Below are 16,972 nucleotides of genomic sequence, written 5' to 3' on the forward strand. Positions count from 1 at the left end.
ACGAATTGCATCCGAGAGTGCTGAAGGAATTGGCGGCTGTGATTGCAGAGCCCTTGGCCATTATCTTTGAAAACTCGTGGCGAACGGGGGAAGTCCCGGATGACTGGAAAAAGGCTAATGTAGTGCCCATCTTTAAAAAAGGGAAGAAGGAGGATCCTGGGAACTACAGGCCGGTCAGCCTCACCTCAGTCCCTGGAAAAATCATGGAGCAGGTCCTCAAAGAATCAATCCTGAAGCACTTAGAGGAGAGGAAAGTGATCAGGAACAGTCAGCATGGATTCACCAAGGGAAGGTCATGCCTGACTAATCTAATCGCCTTTTATGATGAGATTACTGGTTCTGTGGATGAAGGGAAAGCAGTGGATGTATTGTTTCTTGACTTTAGCAAAGCTTTTGACACGGTCTCCCACAGCATTCTTGTCAGCAAGTTAAGGAAGTATGGGCTGGATGAATGCACTATAAGGTGGGTAGAAAGCTGGCTAGATTGTCGGGCTCAACGGGTAGTGATCAATGGCTCCATGTCTAGTTGGCAGCCGGTGTCAAGTGGAGTGCCCCAGGGGTCGGTCCTGGGGCCCGTTTTGTTCAATATCTTCATAAATGATCTGGAGGATGGTGTGGATTGCACTCTCAGCAAATTTGCGGATGATACTAAACTGGGAGGAGTGGTAGATACGCTGGAGGGGAGGGATAGGATACAGAAGGACCTAGACAAATTGGAGGATTGGGCCAAAAGAAATCTAATGAGGTTCAATAAGGATAAATGCAGGGTCCTGCACTTAGGATGGAAGAATCCAATGCACCGCTACAGACTAGGGACCGAATGGCTCGGCAGCAGTTCTGCGGAAAAGGACCTAGGGGTGACAGTGGACGAGAAGCTGGATATGAGTCAGCAGTGTGCCCTTGTTGCCAAGAAGGCCAATGGCATTTTGGGTTGTATAAGTAGGGGCATAGCGAGCAGATCGAGGGACGTGATCGTTCCCCTCTATTCGACACTGGTGAGGCCTCATCTGGAGTACTGTGTCCAGTTTTGGGCCCCACACTACAGGAAGGATGTGGATAAATTGGAAAGAGTACAACGAAGGGCAACGAAAATGATTAGGGGTCTAGAGCACATGACTTATGAGGAGAGGCTGAGGGAGCTGGGATTGTTTAGTCTGCAGAAGAGAAGAATGAGGGGGGATTTGATAGCTGCTTTCAACTACCTGAAAGGGGGTTTCAAAGAGGATGGCTCTAGACTGTTCTCAATGGTAGCAGATGACAGAACGAGGAGTAATGGTCTCAAGTTGCAATGGGGGAGGTTTAGATTGGATATTAGGAAAAACTTTTTCACTAAGAGGGTGGTGAAACACTGGAATGCGTTACCTAGGGAGGTGGTAGAATCTCCTTCCTTAGAGGTTTTTAAGGTCAGGCTTGACAAAGCCCTAGCTGGGATGATTTAACTGGGACTTGGTCCTGCTTTGAGCAGGGGGTTGGACTAGATGACCTTCTGGGGTCCCTTCCAACCCTGATATTCTATGATTCTATGATTCTATGAGCAGGTTCAACAAGGACAAGTGCAAGTCCTGCACCTAGGACAGAAGAATCCCATGCACTGCTACAGACTAGGGAGCGAATGGCTCGGCAGCAGTTCTGCAGAAAAGGACCTAGGGGTTAGAATGGACGAGAAGCTGGATATGAGTCAACAGTGTGCCCTTGTTGCCAAGAAGGCCAATGGCATTTTGGGATGTATAAGTAGGGGCACTGCCAGCAGATCGAGGGATGTGATTGTTCCCCTCTATTCAACATTGGTGAGGCCTCATCTGGAGTACTGTGTCCAGTTTTGGGCCCCACACTACAAGAAGGATGTGGAAAAATTGGAAATCGTCCAGCGGAGGGCAACAAAAATGATTAGGGGACTGGAACACATGACTTATGAGGAGAGGCTGAGGGAACTGGGATTGTTTAGTCTGTGGAAAAGAAGAATGAGGGGGGATTTGATAGCTGCTTTCAACTATCTGAAAGGGGGTTCCAAAGAGGATGGATCTAGACTGTTCTCAGTGGTAGCGGATGACGGAATGAGGAGTAATGGTCTCAAGTTGCAGTGGGGGAGGTTTAGGTTGGATATTAGGAAAAACTTTTTCACTAGGAGGGTGGTGAAGCACTGGAATGGGTTACCTAGGGAGGTGGTGGAATCTCCTTCCTAAGAAGTTTTTAAGGTCAGGCTTGACAAAGCCCTGGCTGGGATGATTTAGTTGGGGATTGGTCCTGCTTTGAGCAGGGGGTTGGACTAGATACCTCCTGAGGTCCCTTCCAACCCTGATATTCTATGATTCTATGAAATGGCCATGGTAATCCATAAGCAGCTGGAGAACCAAAGAGACTACCCCTTCCTAACAATGTACTTGGTGGCTAGGTGGTCTGGTGCCAGAATTGGAATATGCATGCCATCTATTGCCCCTCCGCAGTTAGGGAAGCCCATTTGTGCAAAGCCATCCACAATATCACGCACGTTGCCTAGGGTCAGTGTCTTTCGGAGCATGATGCAATTAATGGCCCTGCACGCTTCCATCAACACGTGTCCAATGGTCCACTTTCTCACTCCAAACTGGTTAGCGACTGCTAGCAGTCTGGAGTAGCCAGCTTCCACAGTGCAATTGCCATGCTCTTCTCCAGTGACAGGGCAGCTCACATTCTCTTGTCGTTGCGCTCCAGAGCTGGGGTGAGCTCATCATACAGTCTCATGAATGTGACTTTCCCCATCCAAAAGCTCTGCAGCCACTGCTTGTCATCCCACATGTGCATGACGATGTGATCCCACCACTAAGTGCTTGTTTGCTTAGCCCAAAAGCGGCGTTCCACTGTGGTCAGCACCTCCGTGAATGCCACAAGCAATCCCATGTCGTAGGTCTTACACATGGAGAGAGCAATGTCAAACTCCTCTTGCCTTTGTAGTTTAAGGAATAACACCACTGCCACTCGTGACATGTTAGTGAGAGTGAGCATCATATTGCTCAACAGTGCGGGATCCATTCCTGCAGCCCGAAAGAGGCAGGGCGCGCAGTACACAGGCCGTTGAAAGATGGTACCAAATGCAGATGGAAGCACAGGGATTACTGTGATGCGAAGCAATGCATCACGGGGCATTGGGACAGGACCCAGGATGCCCCGCGACCTCCTCTGCCTTCCCACAACTCTTAGCAGAAGAAAAGGAAGCGATGCTCAGTGGGATAGCTGCCCAGAGTGCACCGCTCTGAACACCTCTGCAAGTGCCACAAGTGTGAACACGCTATTGCGCAGGTAGCTGACAGTGTGAACACACAACAGCAGTTACCCTTCAGCACTCTCTGAGCGGCACTGTAACTACCAGCGCTGTAACTCTGCCAGTGTAGACATAGCCTCAGAGAGACTGACTGCCAGGATCCCAGCACTGATCCCCTCTGGGGAATGAAGCACAACATCGACAGGCTATGCAGCCTTCACAAGTCTCCCTGTACCTGAAAAGCCTGCTAGCCCAAAGTGCTGAACCATCTATTGCATTACCTGGTTCCTAAACTGGAGCTACGGTTCCTACTCCAGGTGAATCCAAAGATCGAGAGGTGCAGAGATCCAATCCCTTAAAATCTTAGAAACATTTTATTTCTTTTTCTATTTTGTGTCTGTTTCTTTTTATGAACTTGGAGACCTCCCAGCCTTTCTATTAGATTGGGGTGTAACAGAGTGTGAGTGTGTGAACACCTCTGAAATCTACAAAGAGAAGATACTAGGAAGAGTAGTTCCCCAAATCTTAAAAGCCTTCAAACTCCGAAATGACTGAATGCATGCTCCTCACCTATGGAAGCATTGCAAGGAATTGAGCTGTCAGATATGTATTTTTCAGCAAGAGCTGTTTGAACTTCTTTTACTAATGTCTCTCTAAGCTCTGTATGTGTTTTGGGACGAGAGGGCGAGTTGAAGTATTAGCTACAGAATAGTGAAATCTAAGGAGAAAACTGTAATTAGCTTTGAGGTTGTTGTGGGCAAAATATAAGCAATAATTTGGTTTTGGTATTGAAATATTCAGCTGGCTAAAACTGGGTTGCATTGCCTGGGTAAAAATCTCTGATTGGGGTTTTGGCATCACTAAATATGCACCTTTCTTCTTGGGTTGCTCTTTTAGGATTTATAAGGGTTGATTTTCTAATGTATTAATCTGATCATTTGATTAAATTTATAACTTGATTCCAATGTAATATCCGTGTTAACTCATTGATTTACTGACTTCACCTGAACTTTATCACTGCATTTTTTTAGCCTTAGTGATGTGTGCTCTTGGATTTATTTGTTCATGTTAATAAAGCATGTAACTGGGATATTGAGTCATTTCTTTCAATAAGCAACAGGGGCTGGAACTCCAGAGCTCAAGAATAATCTACTCAGGGGTGATGCAGTAGAAAAGAGCTGGGTGCTGCTTTCCCCACTTATTTCTCCTTATCCCCTTTTGGTCTCTCTCTCCTCTTTCCGTTTCTTCTCCCTCCCCTTGCCCTGTGGCAGGGAGACTTGGTCACTTCCCTGCTCCCGGGGAAGCTCACTCTCCCATAGCTGGATTGGCCCCTGTGAGTGCTAATAGGAGCGAGAGCCTGGTTGTGGGACAGTCCCTCCAGCGGCTCTGGGAAACACAGAGGCAGGAGGAGGAGCAGAGATGGGGCTAGATCCCACCTCAGAAAGTTCCTGGCCTGGTGAGTGCAGCAGCTGCAGCCTGGGTTGGGCTTGAAGGAGCCAGGAAGGGGCCTGGGGAGTGGGGGGCTGGTAGGAAGGAAGGCAGGAAAAGAGCCATGGGGCAGATGCCAGAAGCGGGGCTCTGTACGGTACGATACACTGCTGGTGCTGCTGCCTCCAGTGTGAGCTGGGAGCCAGGGCTGAGCTCCAGGCTGTTCCTGCGGCCCTAGTGGGGCTGGTTCAGGGACAGACTTTCACTCAAGCACGTTCTGTGCCCATCCAAAGTGGGGACTTTCTCCAGCTGGACCCTGTCCCAGGCTGTGCCCCTTCTGGCCAGGAGCTGCAGGCACCAGGGGCCAGAGAGACCCCGGGGCCAGCGCTGGGTGGGCAGGACAGAGACTCCGCACAAAGGCTCCGGGAGCAGCAGGTCTTGCAGCCCCTTTGGATCTGCTCCCGGGCGGGGAACGTGCCTGGGTGGGGCCTGGACAGCAATGGAGCCACTGCCCGCACACTGCCTCAGGTGTAGCGTGAGAAACTGCCCTCTGTAGGAACTTGCTACTTAGGGTGCACTGAGCAGCCTCACATGAACTGAGCATGCTCAGTAACATCTGCTGAAGCCACTTCCCTTCACCCTGCCCTTACTTGGAATCAGAGTCTGCGGACTGCTATATACAGGGGTTAAGAAGGGGCAAGGGGGGAAATCAGAGGAGGGGGGTGGCCAGGATCTGAGGAGGGGGTGAAAATTGACTCGTAAGGTGGGTCAAGCAACTGAAGGGAGGGCTAGGATAGGGGCTGAGGGGCAAAATCAGGCACGGGAGGGGCGGGGGGGAAGGAGCTGCCAGACGGTGACAGAGGGCAAAACCCTGGGGCAGAGGGGATAACAGTTACCTTGGTGCACTGAGACACCAGTGTTTGCAAAAATGGGGGGGGGGGGGCAGAACTTTTTTATTTCTCCTCCCACAGACGGCACCTCTCAGCATGGGCTTCCCAGGGCTGGGCTCTTAAAGGCAGAGGCATCCCAATGCCTAGTCGCTGCAGTGCCTCTCTGTCTGATGTAACCCCCTGAGCTGCTGTCGGAGACTTGATTCAGTGAAATGCTTTACAGAAACACAGAGCCCCTGATCAGTGTATCTGACTGCACAGAGTCTCAGAGCAGTTCACAAAATTTGTCTTATCTGCTCCTGGGATTCCCTGAAATACTCTTATCACTTCATCCTTTAGCTTTGTTATTGTGCAGATGCATGTCATTCTGCTATTTCATTTATATTTTACCAAGTCCTCCTTGAAAATATGCAGCAGTAAGTACTTGCTACTTCTAGCAATGACATCTGTGTTTCTAGTATTGCACTTGAGATGTTTTTTACTGTGATTTCTAATTTGGGGCATTTTTAATTCTAACTTTTTCTTCTTCTTTTTAGAGCAGAAGTGTATTCTGCTGGATCATCTGACTTCCAGCCTGACTGTGTTTCTCAGCTGGCCTCAAAACCCATTTTTTTATTCAATCCACCAACGCTGATTGCCTTTTGCAACTGTCTCTCAATCCAGCCCTTAGTTTTTTTCTGCATGCCATTGCTTGTGTATATAACTTGATTCACACATATTCCATAAAGGCAGTATCTCTCTCATGTAACGTCCGTCTCAAAGGCAAAAATCTATTGTAACTTTTGCTGAACATTAGAACTGCTGTAGTGGCTCAGACAAATACTCCGTCTAGTACAGGATCGTGTCCTCTGACAGTGGCCAGTAGCAGGTGCTTCTGAGGGAATGAACGCAACAGGTAATCACTGAGTGAACCATCCTGGCAGTCAAGAGGTTTAGAGACACCCAGAGCATGGGGATGCATCCCTGATTCTATCAGCTAATAGCTGATGCACCTATCCTGAGGAACTGATCTAATTCTTTGTTAAACTGATTTATAGTTTTGGCCTTCAAAACACAATGAACACACATCTACAACCCCAAGAGGGCTTGACAACCATAAGAATTCTAAACACCTGAATTATACACCCTGAGGTCAAGAAATTGTAATTAATACATGATATTTTGTTCTTATGTGTCTCTTTGATCCTGAGCCTTTATGGTGCTGTAAGGCCATTTCCACAAAAGCTGGAGCTGAACACCTGAATGAAACTTGGTCTACCCTCATACTTTTCCTGTTACCTCTCCCAAACCTTTCTTAGACCTAAGGCCATATCTACACTACAAGCATATGTTAACTCAAGTTATGTCAGCATAGACTCACCACTGTTACTATGTCACTTCTGTGACTTGTGCTATTGTAATAAATAAAATAGAACTGTAATGGTGATAAATTACACCAGCATCCAAATATATTGAAGGCGAACCCTCAGGATACTAAGAATTTAAATTATCCTTCCCATGTCCTACTAAAATGAATCCAACCCACAGTCACTTGGGCAGAAGTGCTACATTGTGAGCACAGTAAACGAAGAAGCAAAATAAATGATGTTTAAATGACCTTATTCTATTTTTTACACTCCTGTATTAAGAGGCAATTGATACATATGTATACCAGGCAGGGTCATTTGGAAGCAGAAGGCTTTCTGCTTCCAACCCCCACCACTGTCAAGTTTTAGGAAATTAGGACAAGTCATCAAATAAGAACAACCACAGGGATCAGTAACCGCTATCGGTAGCAAATTACATAAGACAGCAATTTTTTACAATAGCTATTTTCTTACAATCCCTTACATATGAGTAACTGCTTCAGGTAGCAAATTCCTACAGGTAGCAGTTTCTTGCACTACACTGGCACAGCTCTTCCCCCCTGCTCTTCTTGGGCTCCTGCTCTCTCCTTACCTCAGCCCCACTTTGGCCCAGGTAGTTCCAGCTCACATGTAGGATGGGACCGCCTGGCCTGGCGACTCCCTCATTAGTCTGCCTGCCCTGTCAGTCAGGCTATCTTGGAGCTTTGGCTTCTCCCCATTGCCCTTGGGGACTGTCAGTCTCAGGGTCCTGATTTACCATTGACCCTTCCCCTTTCTTTTGGTACTGGGAACTAGCCAACCAAAAAACCCCAGTACATTTTAGTAAGGGGCTAACAATCCCCTTATACAAGCTGTTACCCAGGGTTCTTTCAACCCAAATCTCTTGGTAACCTTTACTCTGTCTGAGGTGGTGTCAGGAAATAAATCGGGATACACGGCCGTCCGACCAATAGATGGCTGGTACAAACAGGACAACACAAGAGTGCTTTCACTTAAAGCTAAACTTTACTTAGTCTCAAGCACTTACACATTTCTGCAAGAGGTTAGGAAAACACCCCCAACCCTGAATAATTACTGAAGCTGAGTGTGGCTCTCGAGTGGCACAGCGGCAGCCCGTCTGCTGGTGGGGAACACAAGATGCATCCAGAGGGAGAGAGAGATCAGCCCTCAAACTTCCCCTCCCTTATTTATATATTAGTAATACAATTATAAGCAAGCAGTTTCAGTGGTCAAGCAAGAGGTTTCCTTATGATTATTGATTAACCAGATGTGTTTTTTCCCCCAGAGTTTGCAGCCTTGAGGTCCCTAAAATGCATGTATCAGCAACTTGAACACAATTCTTATTAGGAAGGTCGTGGGGTCAAGCTGCCCTTTCTGTGGCACCCAAAACCCCCCTCCCCTCCTGCCTTGGTTAAGTTGAGGCTGCTGCATGGCCAATTTATGGCCTGCTGACTTTGCTGCTTTTAGCATTAAGCAATAGCGGTTTCAGGCACTTTACTGGTTTGCCAAAATCTCTCCATATAGTTCCCCTCCTTAAAGGTCACCTGTCACATGAGGTTGCCGCCGCACCTTTTCTGGATGCACCTAGCTGAGATCCAACAAAAGCTCAAGGCTCTCAGCCTAGACTGAGCAAATTATCTTTTTGTCGGCATCCCATACTTAGCACACCTGTATAGCAATTGACAAGCGATTGCTTCCGCCTCCTTTCCCATTTGAAGGAGGGGCGACAAGTAGGATATGTTCCTTTCCCAGGGTACAAGTGCTGGTGGCAGTAACCACTGACTCATCTGTCAGGGGACTTGCCATTGCCGGATTTTGTGCCAGGTCCAGCATGTCATCAGGCTGGTAACAAAAACCATTACTATTTGGCACCCCAAGATTACTATGATGGGATGTAGGGCCAAATTCAGCATGCCTGTGCCACTAGGGGACCTTTCTAACAACACTTCCTGCCAGTGGTGTGACAGATCTTGGCCAAGTCTTGCAAATACCCGTTTAATTTCATTGACATTATGATGCATTGTAACCATGACTCTGCACCCTTCCTGTTTTGCAGTATCTAGCTGGTTCTTTAAATCAGCGTGTAGAAGCAACGTTTGTAAAGCAGTTAAATCCATTCTAAGGGGCACAGGTGTTACAATTGAATACAAAGTATAAGACACTTTTAACTGACTATATTTAAATTTGGTGTACATGACATTCAAAATCACATCCCCTAATTGCTATAAAATGAACATATATTCTCATAAGGATTATGATTTATTTCATGAATTTAACTTCCTTTGTTTGCCAATACCTCTATGTTAGTAGCATCCAGCACTCCAACTTCTAATCCAGTTCCACCCAAAGCAGTGCAATACATTTCTTTGGAGCCTTTTCTTTAGGCTCCCCACCCCTCCTGGCTGCCAGGCAAATTCAAGAACCTATAACGAGAGTGATCAGTGAAAGTGAGCTATTATCAGCAGGAGAGGAAAAAAAAAAAACCTTTTGTAGTGATAATCAAGATGGGCTATTTCCAGCAGTTGACAAGAACGTGTGAGGAACGGTAGGGGGAAAAAATAAACACGGGGAAATAGTTTTACTTTGTGTCATGACACATCCACTCCTCGTCTTTTTTTCCTCGTTCTCGCTCCTGCTGGTAATCGCTCACCTTATCTGATCACTCTTGTTACAGTGTGTACGGTAACACCCATTGTTTCATGTTCTCTGTGTATATAAATCATCGTACTGTATTTTCCACTGCATGCATTCAATGAAGTGAGCTGTAGCCCATGAAAGCTTATGCTCAAATAAATTTGTTAGTCTCTAAGGTGCCACAAGTCCTCCTGTTCTTTTTGCGGATACAGACTAACATGGCTGCTACTCTGAAACCTTTTACCAATTAGTTTCTTTGATTTGATGATTCATTATCTTCGCCCTTCGCTTTGACCTTGTCTCCCTCTGAAGAATGGGGAACTTATTTAGTAGGCATTTTAATGAAAAATATGCATGTGGTCAGCTTCCCTCTTAGTTTGCTTTGTTAACCACTGATGTGAAGGCGTTAAGTCCTCTTCTGGGATAGGGATGTAATTGCTCTTGAAGTAACATAGGCCTGTCTCCATTTCGATGGATACATTATCTAGAACTCTCCACATATGCATGAAGCACAATGGAAATCTCGAAGGCTGCACATTAACGTGTAATGACTGGGATCCAAGGGAAGCAGAATACAATTGCACGGCACTTTGGGACACAGGGTACAAACTGACTGGGTTTTAGGTTTGCTGCTATCCACAGCAGAAAGAGTGAGACTAGGAGAAACACACACACATACACAGGTGAGAGAGATGAAATTGACGCTTTGGAAAAGCTGGAAGATGACTCTGCCAAAATGAATGTAGAGTTCAGTTTTGTTTTACCAGACTAACAAGGGATCTGGAAATCCTGTTTCCCAATTGCCTAAGCAATGCAGTCTTGTTTTGAAAAGGCTGTCTTGTGTTGCTGCAAATACCTCCTTGCTGCAGCACCCCAGAAGAGATGGTGTCTACAAGGAAATTATTTCGACTCACTGAAGTGCCATCATGACACAAAGGAGTTCTGCCTCCAGCAGGGCCTATCTCAGAATAATAGAGCTGGGTAGGGGTGAGGTGGGGGGAGGGGGGAAATCACCTTGCAGAAAGCAAAGCCTAGGAAGTAGCACATTATGGGTATGTCTGCACAGCCTCTGGGACACATCCTCCCAGACTTGCGCTGGTGGGTTATATCTAACTCACTTATATCTAGTTCACGAAAGCTTATGCTCAAATAAATTTGTTAGTCTCTAAGGTGCCACAAGTACTCCTTTTCTTTATATCTAACTCTGTAGAGGTCAAGAAAAGCTCCGGTTTTTAGTGTCTATTTTGCTTCATTCTTTAATAAAAAGGTAAATGGTGACCAGATATTTAACACCGTTAATATTAATAATGAAGGAGAAGGAAGACAAGCCAAAACATGGAAAGAACAGCTTAAAGAATCTTTAGATAAGTTAAGTGTATTTAAGTTAGTAGAGCCTAATAAAATTCATCTCAAGATACTTAAGAAACTAGCTGAAGCAATCTCAGAACCATTAGCAATTATCTCTAAATACTCCTGGAGGACGGATGAGGTCCTAGAAGATTGGTGAAGAACAAACTTATTTATCTATCTTTAAAAGCAGGAATGAAAAGGACTTTGTAAATTAAAAGCCAGTCAACTCTTACTTCCAGACCGGAAAGATACTGAAAGAAATTATTAATCAGTTGTGGAGGGCAGTATCTCGGAAAAACAATCTCTTAGAGCAACAGTGTGAAAAAGCTAATTGCATGAAGCCCAAGAGATGAACAATTCAGCGGTGCATCTATTCCAAGTTTCATATCTCTACTGTGTGATCATCTGCATAAAAGGTTTCCAGAAAAGGAATTAAATGAATGGTCAACTTTTGACTTTGCCTCACTTGCATCACAACAAACCAGTTATGAATTTGGCACAGAAAAAATGAGTAAGCTAGTTTACAAATACAGAAAAAATTTGGTTTCAGAGTAGCAGCCGTGTTAGTCTGTATTCGCAAAAAGAAAAGGAGTACTTGTGGCACCTTAGAGACTAAAAAATTTATTAGAGCATAAGCTTTCGTGAGCTACAGCTCACTTCATCGGATGCATTACGATGAAGTGAGCTGTAGCTCATGAAAGCTTATGCTCTAATAAATTTGTTAGTCTCTAAGGTGCCACAAGTACTCCTTTTCTTTTTGAGAAAAAATTTGGACCTTAGTCAAGTGAAGTCATCTCCCCGAAACAACATGGAGGAGAAGGAGTTCCTTGTGAACCAATACAATGATTACAAATACATAATTGCAGAGAAACATGAAGCAAAGATGACAAATTTCCAGGAAATGGTGACTTTCAGTAAACAACATGCAGAACAATATGGTGTGGTTTCACAACTGGTGGATGTATGTGCAACCTTTCAGGCTTCCAGTGCTGATTGTGAGCATGGCTTTAGCCTTATGAATAGTATTAAAACTAAATCACAAAACAGATTGAAAGAAAATCACCTGGATATGTTCATGAGGATCAAATGTCACACTTCAAGTGGTGGAGAAGTAAACCGTGAAGCTGTATATAAACACTGGAAGAGTGGTAAAGACGAAAGAGAAAAAGTTCATGATCAGTGGCAAGTATCTGCCCCATCCTATTGCCTGCCAACTACTGGCTCGGGGTCTCCTTCCAGTGACAATGATTAACGGTTTCCTAAATCAAGAAAATAAATGAAGTAATTTCTTTCATGTGTCAAAACAAAATAATGTTTAATTTTGTGGGTCACAAATCACAACAAAAGGGAATACATATACATTTTTGCATAAAGACACTAGATAAAAACACTTTTTTCATGTGTCAAGCCAAGAGATACACTTTCTTTATGCCTGAAATTAAAAGATTGTAACAATTATTTCTTTTCATGCATCAATTTGAATGATAAAATATTTTGTTTCCTAGGTCAAGAAAATGAATACTTTTTGTTTTGTGCCTCAAAGGAACAGATACATGTAAGATACTGAAAATTTTGCAGTGTTAATTTTCTTTTTATTTGATTTCATATTAAACAAACATCTTAAGCAGGGCACCTTGCTAATTATCCTGTTTTAATATTCTTTCTCCTTTTTCCATACCTATAACTTTTAATATATATATATAGAGAGAGAGAGAGAGAGAGAGAGATTTTTTGTCTGTAGTGGTGGGTGGGTTCTTTAAATCAGGGTGTAGAAGCAATGTTTGTAAAGCAGTTAAATCCATTCCAAGGGGCACAGGTGTTATAATTGAATACAAAATATAAGACACTTTTAACTGACTATATTTAAATTTGGGTACATGACATTCAAAATCACATCCCCTAATTGCAAAGTTCTTGGATTAGGCTTGTAACTGTGATGGAATAAATTGATGGCTTGTTAAGTCTCTGGTTGCTTCCAAATCACTGGAAGGTCCTCAGGCCCTTGGTGAGAATGCTCCCACTAGTATAAGTTCATAGTCCAGAGGTTTGAGCAGGAAAGAGGCAAAATGGAGATGTTTCCAGGGTCTTTTCTAGCTTCTGCCAAATGAGAGGAAACCCATTGTTCTAGTTTGCAGAAAATTACAAGTAACAAGATGGGGTTTGGAGTCACGTGGGCAAGTCTCATGTCTATGCATGGTTTGCGTAGGCCTTGTCCACACTCAAGTTTTGTCGCCAAAACTGCTCTATGTCGACCCAACCAGTGAGTGCATACGCACTGCGAGGCGACTTTTGTCAGGGAAAATGCCCGGTTTTGTCGACAAAATACATCCACCCTCAAGAGAGATTTATTTCTTTTTCCTCTACGTTTTTGTCAACAAACGGCAAGTGTAGACACCACGCTTCGTTTCATCACTTTTATTAACCTTCAGGTGGTGTCTGGTCAGCAGTTTGAATTCCACTGCCCTGTAGCCAGGAAAACAACCATCCGCCCCTCCCTCTTAGAAGCACCAGGAATTTCTGAACTTCCATTTCCTGTTTGCTCGGTGTGGAGAGGTCTCATCACTTCTTCCCAGGTGACCATGGTGGATTAGTGCAGCAAACGCTGTCCCGCTTGGACCACTGTGGAGCTGTTGGATCTGCTCAGTTTATGGGGAGAGGAGGCTGTGCAGTTCCAGCTGCGCTTGAGCCATAGGGATTGGGATACCTACTGGCAGATTTCTCGAGGCTTGTGTGAAAAGGGTTAGGATCCGGACACACTGCAGTGCAGAGCGAAGATAAAGGAACTGAGGCAGGCATACCATAAGGTGAGGGAGGCAAACCATTGCTCAGGTGCTGCACCTAAGACCTGCCGGTTGTATAAGGAGCTGGATGGTATCCTTGGTCACGAACCCACCTCCATCGCGAAGAGGCCCATGGATACTTGGGAGGGCACAGAGGCGGCAGAAAGGGGACTTAACCCAGAGGATGAAGTTTTGGATGAAGCGGTGGAGTTAGATGAGGATGTGCAGCTCCTGGCGGAGTCGCCCAGTGGGTCAGGAAGCCTGGAACTGTTCTCCACTCCAGAGGTGTCTAGCCAGTCTCAGCAGTTGCTCTCCGGGGAGCAAGAAGCAGAAGAGGAGACACCTGGTAAGTGGCTGTGACCTGTGTAGTGCGGAGGTGGGTTCAGGGTATAGAAATGTGGGAGGCTGGCTGTGTGTCTGTGAGAGCTGGACGTTTCCCTGTGTTGCTAATCGGTACGGTAGAACAGGGTGTTGATGCACACTGAGATCTCAAGGGAATCCTCCAGAGAGATCTCCAGGAAAGTTTCCCGGAGGTAATCGGCAAATCCTGTGCCAAAAGTTCCATGGCAGAGCAGCTTTGTTCCTTCCCCCATTGTAGGAAACTTCCCTGTCTCATTTGCACTTTTCATAGACGAGTCGCTTCAGTATTATTAGGTCAATACCATCTAGTCCTGGTGACTTAATAATGTTTAAATTATCAATTTTGTTCCAAAATCTCCTCTATCAGCACCGCACTCGGGGAGTTTTCCTCAGATTTGCCAGCTACAAAGAACGGCTTAGGTGTAGGAAAGTCCCCCACCTCCTCTGCAGTGAAGATTGATGCAAAGGATTCATTCAGCTACCCTGCAATAGCCTTGGCTTCATGGTGAGCTTGTTCAGCACCTCAATCATCCAGCGGGCCCACGGATTGTCTGGCAGGCTTCCTGATGCTGCTGTACTTCAAAAAATTGGTGTTCGTTTCAGTGACTTTTGCTAGTTGCTCTCATTCTTTTTTTGGCCTGCCCAAGTAGACTTTTACACTTGATTTGCCGAGTTTACCCTTCTTTCTATATTCCTAAGTAGGGTTTGACTTCCAATTTTTTAAGGACGCCTTTTTTGCCTTTAACTGCCTTAGCCTTGGTGGTATTTTTTAATCCTCTTACTGTTTTTTGCCCCTTTTGGTATACATATTCATTTTGAGCCTCTATTCTGGAGTTTTTTAAAAGTTTCCATGCAGCTTGCAGGTATTTCACTTTTGTGAGTGTTTCTTTTAATTTCCATGTAACCAGCTCTCTCAGTTTGGTGTAGTTCCCCTTTCTGAAGTTAAATGCTACCATAGTGGGCTTCTTTGATATCTCCCCCCTCATAAGGACGTTCCCTTTAATTACATTATGGTCTCTATTACCAAGTGGTTCAGCTGCATTCCCCTCTTGGACCCAATCCCGTGTGCCATTTAGGACTAAATCAAGACTTGTCTCTCCCCTTATAGGTTCCAGGACTAGCTTATGTGGCCATTAATGGTTCTTAAAAACTGTATCTCTGCATCCCATCCTGAGGGGACACATACCCAGTAAATATGGGGATAGTTGAAATCCCCAATTATTCAATTCTCTATTTTATAGCCTCTCTAATGTCCCTGAGCATTTCAGAATCACCATCACCATCCTAGTCAGATGGTCAATAGCACGTTCCTACTGCTATACTCTTATTATTCAAGCGTGGAATTTCTATCAGTAGAGATTCTACGGCAAGTTTGATTCATTCAAGGTTATTTATTTTTTTCATGACATTTGACGCTATGCTTTCTTTCACGCATAGCGCCAACTACGCATTGTTGGCCTGAGATCTCATCAAACCCTCAGGCCCCCATCTTAAACCAGCCTTGATGGTGAAACTCAGGGAGTTCACCACTAAAATGGAAAGAAAAGAATGATCTGGTGCTGATAAAGCACCCCCACCTCAGGAACGTCCCTAACGAGAGTAATAACCACCCAGGTAGACACGTCCAGGTGCTGGGAAAATAAGGGAGGATACAGAAAGAGACTCCACAGACGGCGAGACAAGCGCCGACCGTCGTTTTTAGGCTGACCGACTGCACAAACAGAGACGGTCACAACTGTAGCTCACGAAAGCTTATGCTCGAATAAATTTGTTAGTCTCCAAGGTGCCCCACGTCCTCCTTTTCTTTTCGGTCACAACTAAGTTACAGCTTGGGCGTAGAGGACAGAAGGTAAAGAAACGCGGGCGGGAAGGAGGAGAGTGTATTTAAGGGTGTAGGATAACGTGATGGGTTTAGTAAACCTGAAGCTGGGTTTTAGCTACGTAACGTAAAGGAAAAAGCAACGTTCTTTGGGACTCAACCTCAGACTGGAGGACGACAAGCCGCAAAACATCGGGGTGAAGCGAGCCGCAGCTCGCCAAATTATGCCCAAATAAACGTGTTGGTCTCTACGGTGCCACAAGTCCTCCTTTCCTTTTTTTGCGGATACCGACTAACACGGCTGCTCCTCTGGAACCTGCAAAACGTGGTAGCCAGGCCCCGAGGCTGAGGCCTAGGGGCGCCGGGGGCCCCCAGAGCCGTGGATCCCCACCGGCCATCGGCCGAAATGGGGCCGTACGGGGGGGGGCACCGGCGTCCCTGAGCTACGGCGCCTGCCTGCGCTGCGCCGGGGCAGCCTCCTCCTGCCCCCCTCAGCCCGGCCGGCCCCGGAGACTCCTGGGGGCGCGGAGCCGCCCGGCCCCGGGGCTCCGGCTCCGGCTCCCGCCGCCGCCGCCGCCGCCTGCAGGCGATGGGGCCTCTCGGCCGCCGGGCAGCGCCTCTCCCGCCGCGGCCCCGGAGCCCGCCGGCGAAAGCTCCCGGCGTCGACGCGGCGCGGGGGGCGCACGAGAGGGCGCCTGAGGCGCGGGAAGGAGGGGGAGGGGCAGGCTGACGCCGGGCCCCGCCCTTCGCTGGGCCGGCGGAGGCGGAAGCGGCGCCCGGGGCAGGCTGGGAGTTGTAGTTCCGGACTCTCCCGGGAGCGGAAGTGGCGCCGGACGGGGGAGGCGGGGCTCGCGCGGCCGGGGAAGCGTTGGGGGAGGGGGGGGGGGGCCGTTGGCGCTCCGGGCATGCGCAGATCGCGGGGCGAGACCTTCCTTAACCCCCGCGCGCCCGGCCCCCGCTGGAGCCGCCCTGGGGCCGCCCCGGGCTCCGCCCGCCCCGCTGCGGCGCTGCAGCCTCCAGGTACCGGAGCGAGCCCCGGTGGGGGGGGCCCTGGGGAAAGGGGCGGAGGGAAAATGTCGGCGCAGCCCGGACGTGGCCGGCGGCGGCGGGGGGGGAAGAGCCGGGGA

At 46.9% G+C, this 16,972-nt stretch overlaps 3 protein-coding genes and 1 long non-coding RNA gene across 37 annotated transcripts in view; 2 read left to right on the forward strand and 2 right to left on the reverse strand.

Moving 5' to 3' along the window:
* The window catches only part of LOC119849376 (zinc finger protein 420-like), a 3,142,523-nt gene that overhangs the window by 2,965,963 nt on the left and 159,588 nt on the right, over window positions 1–16,972 (forward strand). The gene's annotated exons all lie outside the window — the stretch shown is intronic.
* LOC119849403 (zinc finger protein 501-like) overlaps window positions 1–16,972 on the reverse strand; it is a 1,099,011-nt gene that overhangs the window by 810,872 nt on the left and 271,167 nt on the right. The gene's annotated exons all lie outside the window — the stretch shown is intronic.
* Window positions 1–16,972, reverse strand: part of LOC119849388 (zinc finger protein OZF-like) — an 875,044-nt gene that overhangs the window by 296,524 nt on the left and 561,548 nt on the right. The window lies entirely within an intron of this gene.
* LOC122457748 lies at window positions 2,205–7,152 on the forward strand. The gene is made up of 2 exons (XR_006277422.1): window positions 2,205–4,279; window positions 5,826–7,152. It is a non-coding gene; the product is annotated as an uncharacterized LOC122457748 (long non-coding RNA).

The sequence above is a fragment of the Dermochelys coriacea genome, chromosome 28 (assembly GCF_009764565.3).
Source record: "Dermochelys coriacea isolate rDerCor1 chromosome 28, rDerCor1.pri.v4, whole genome shotgun sequence".
Classification (NCBI taxonomy): domain Eukaryota; kingdom Metazoa; phylum Chordata; order Testudines; family Dermochelyidae; genus Dermochelys; species Dermochelys coriacea.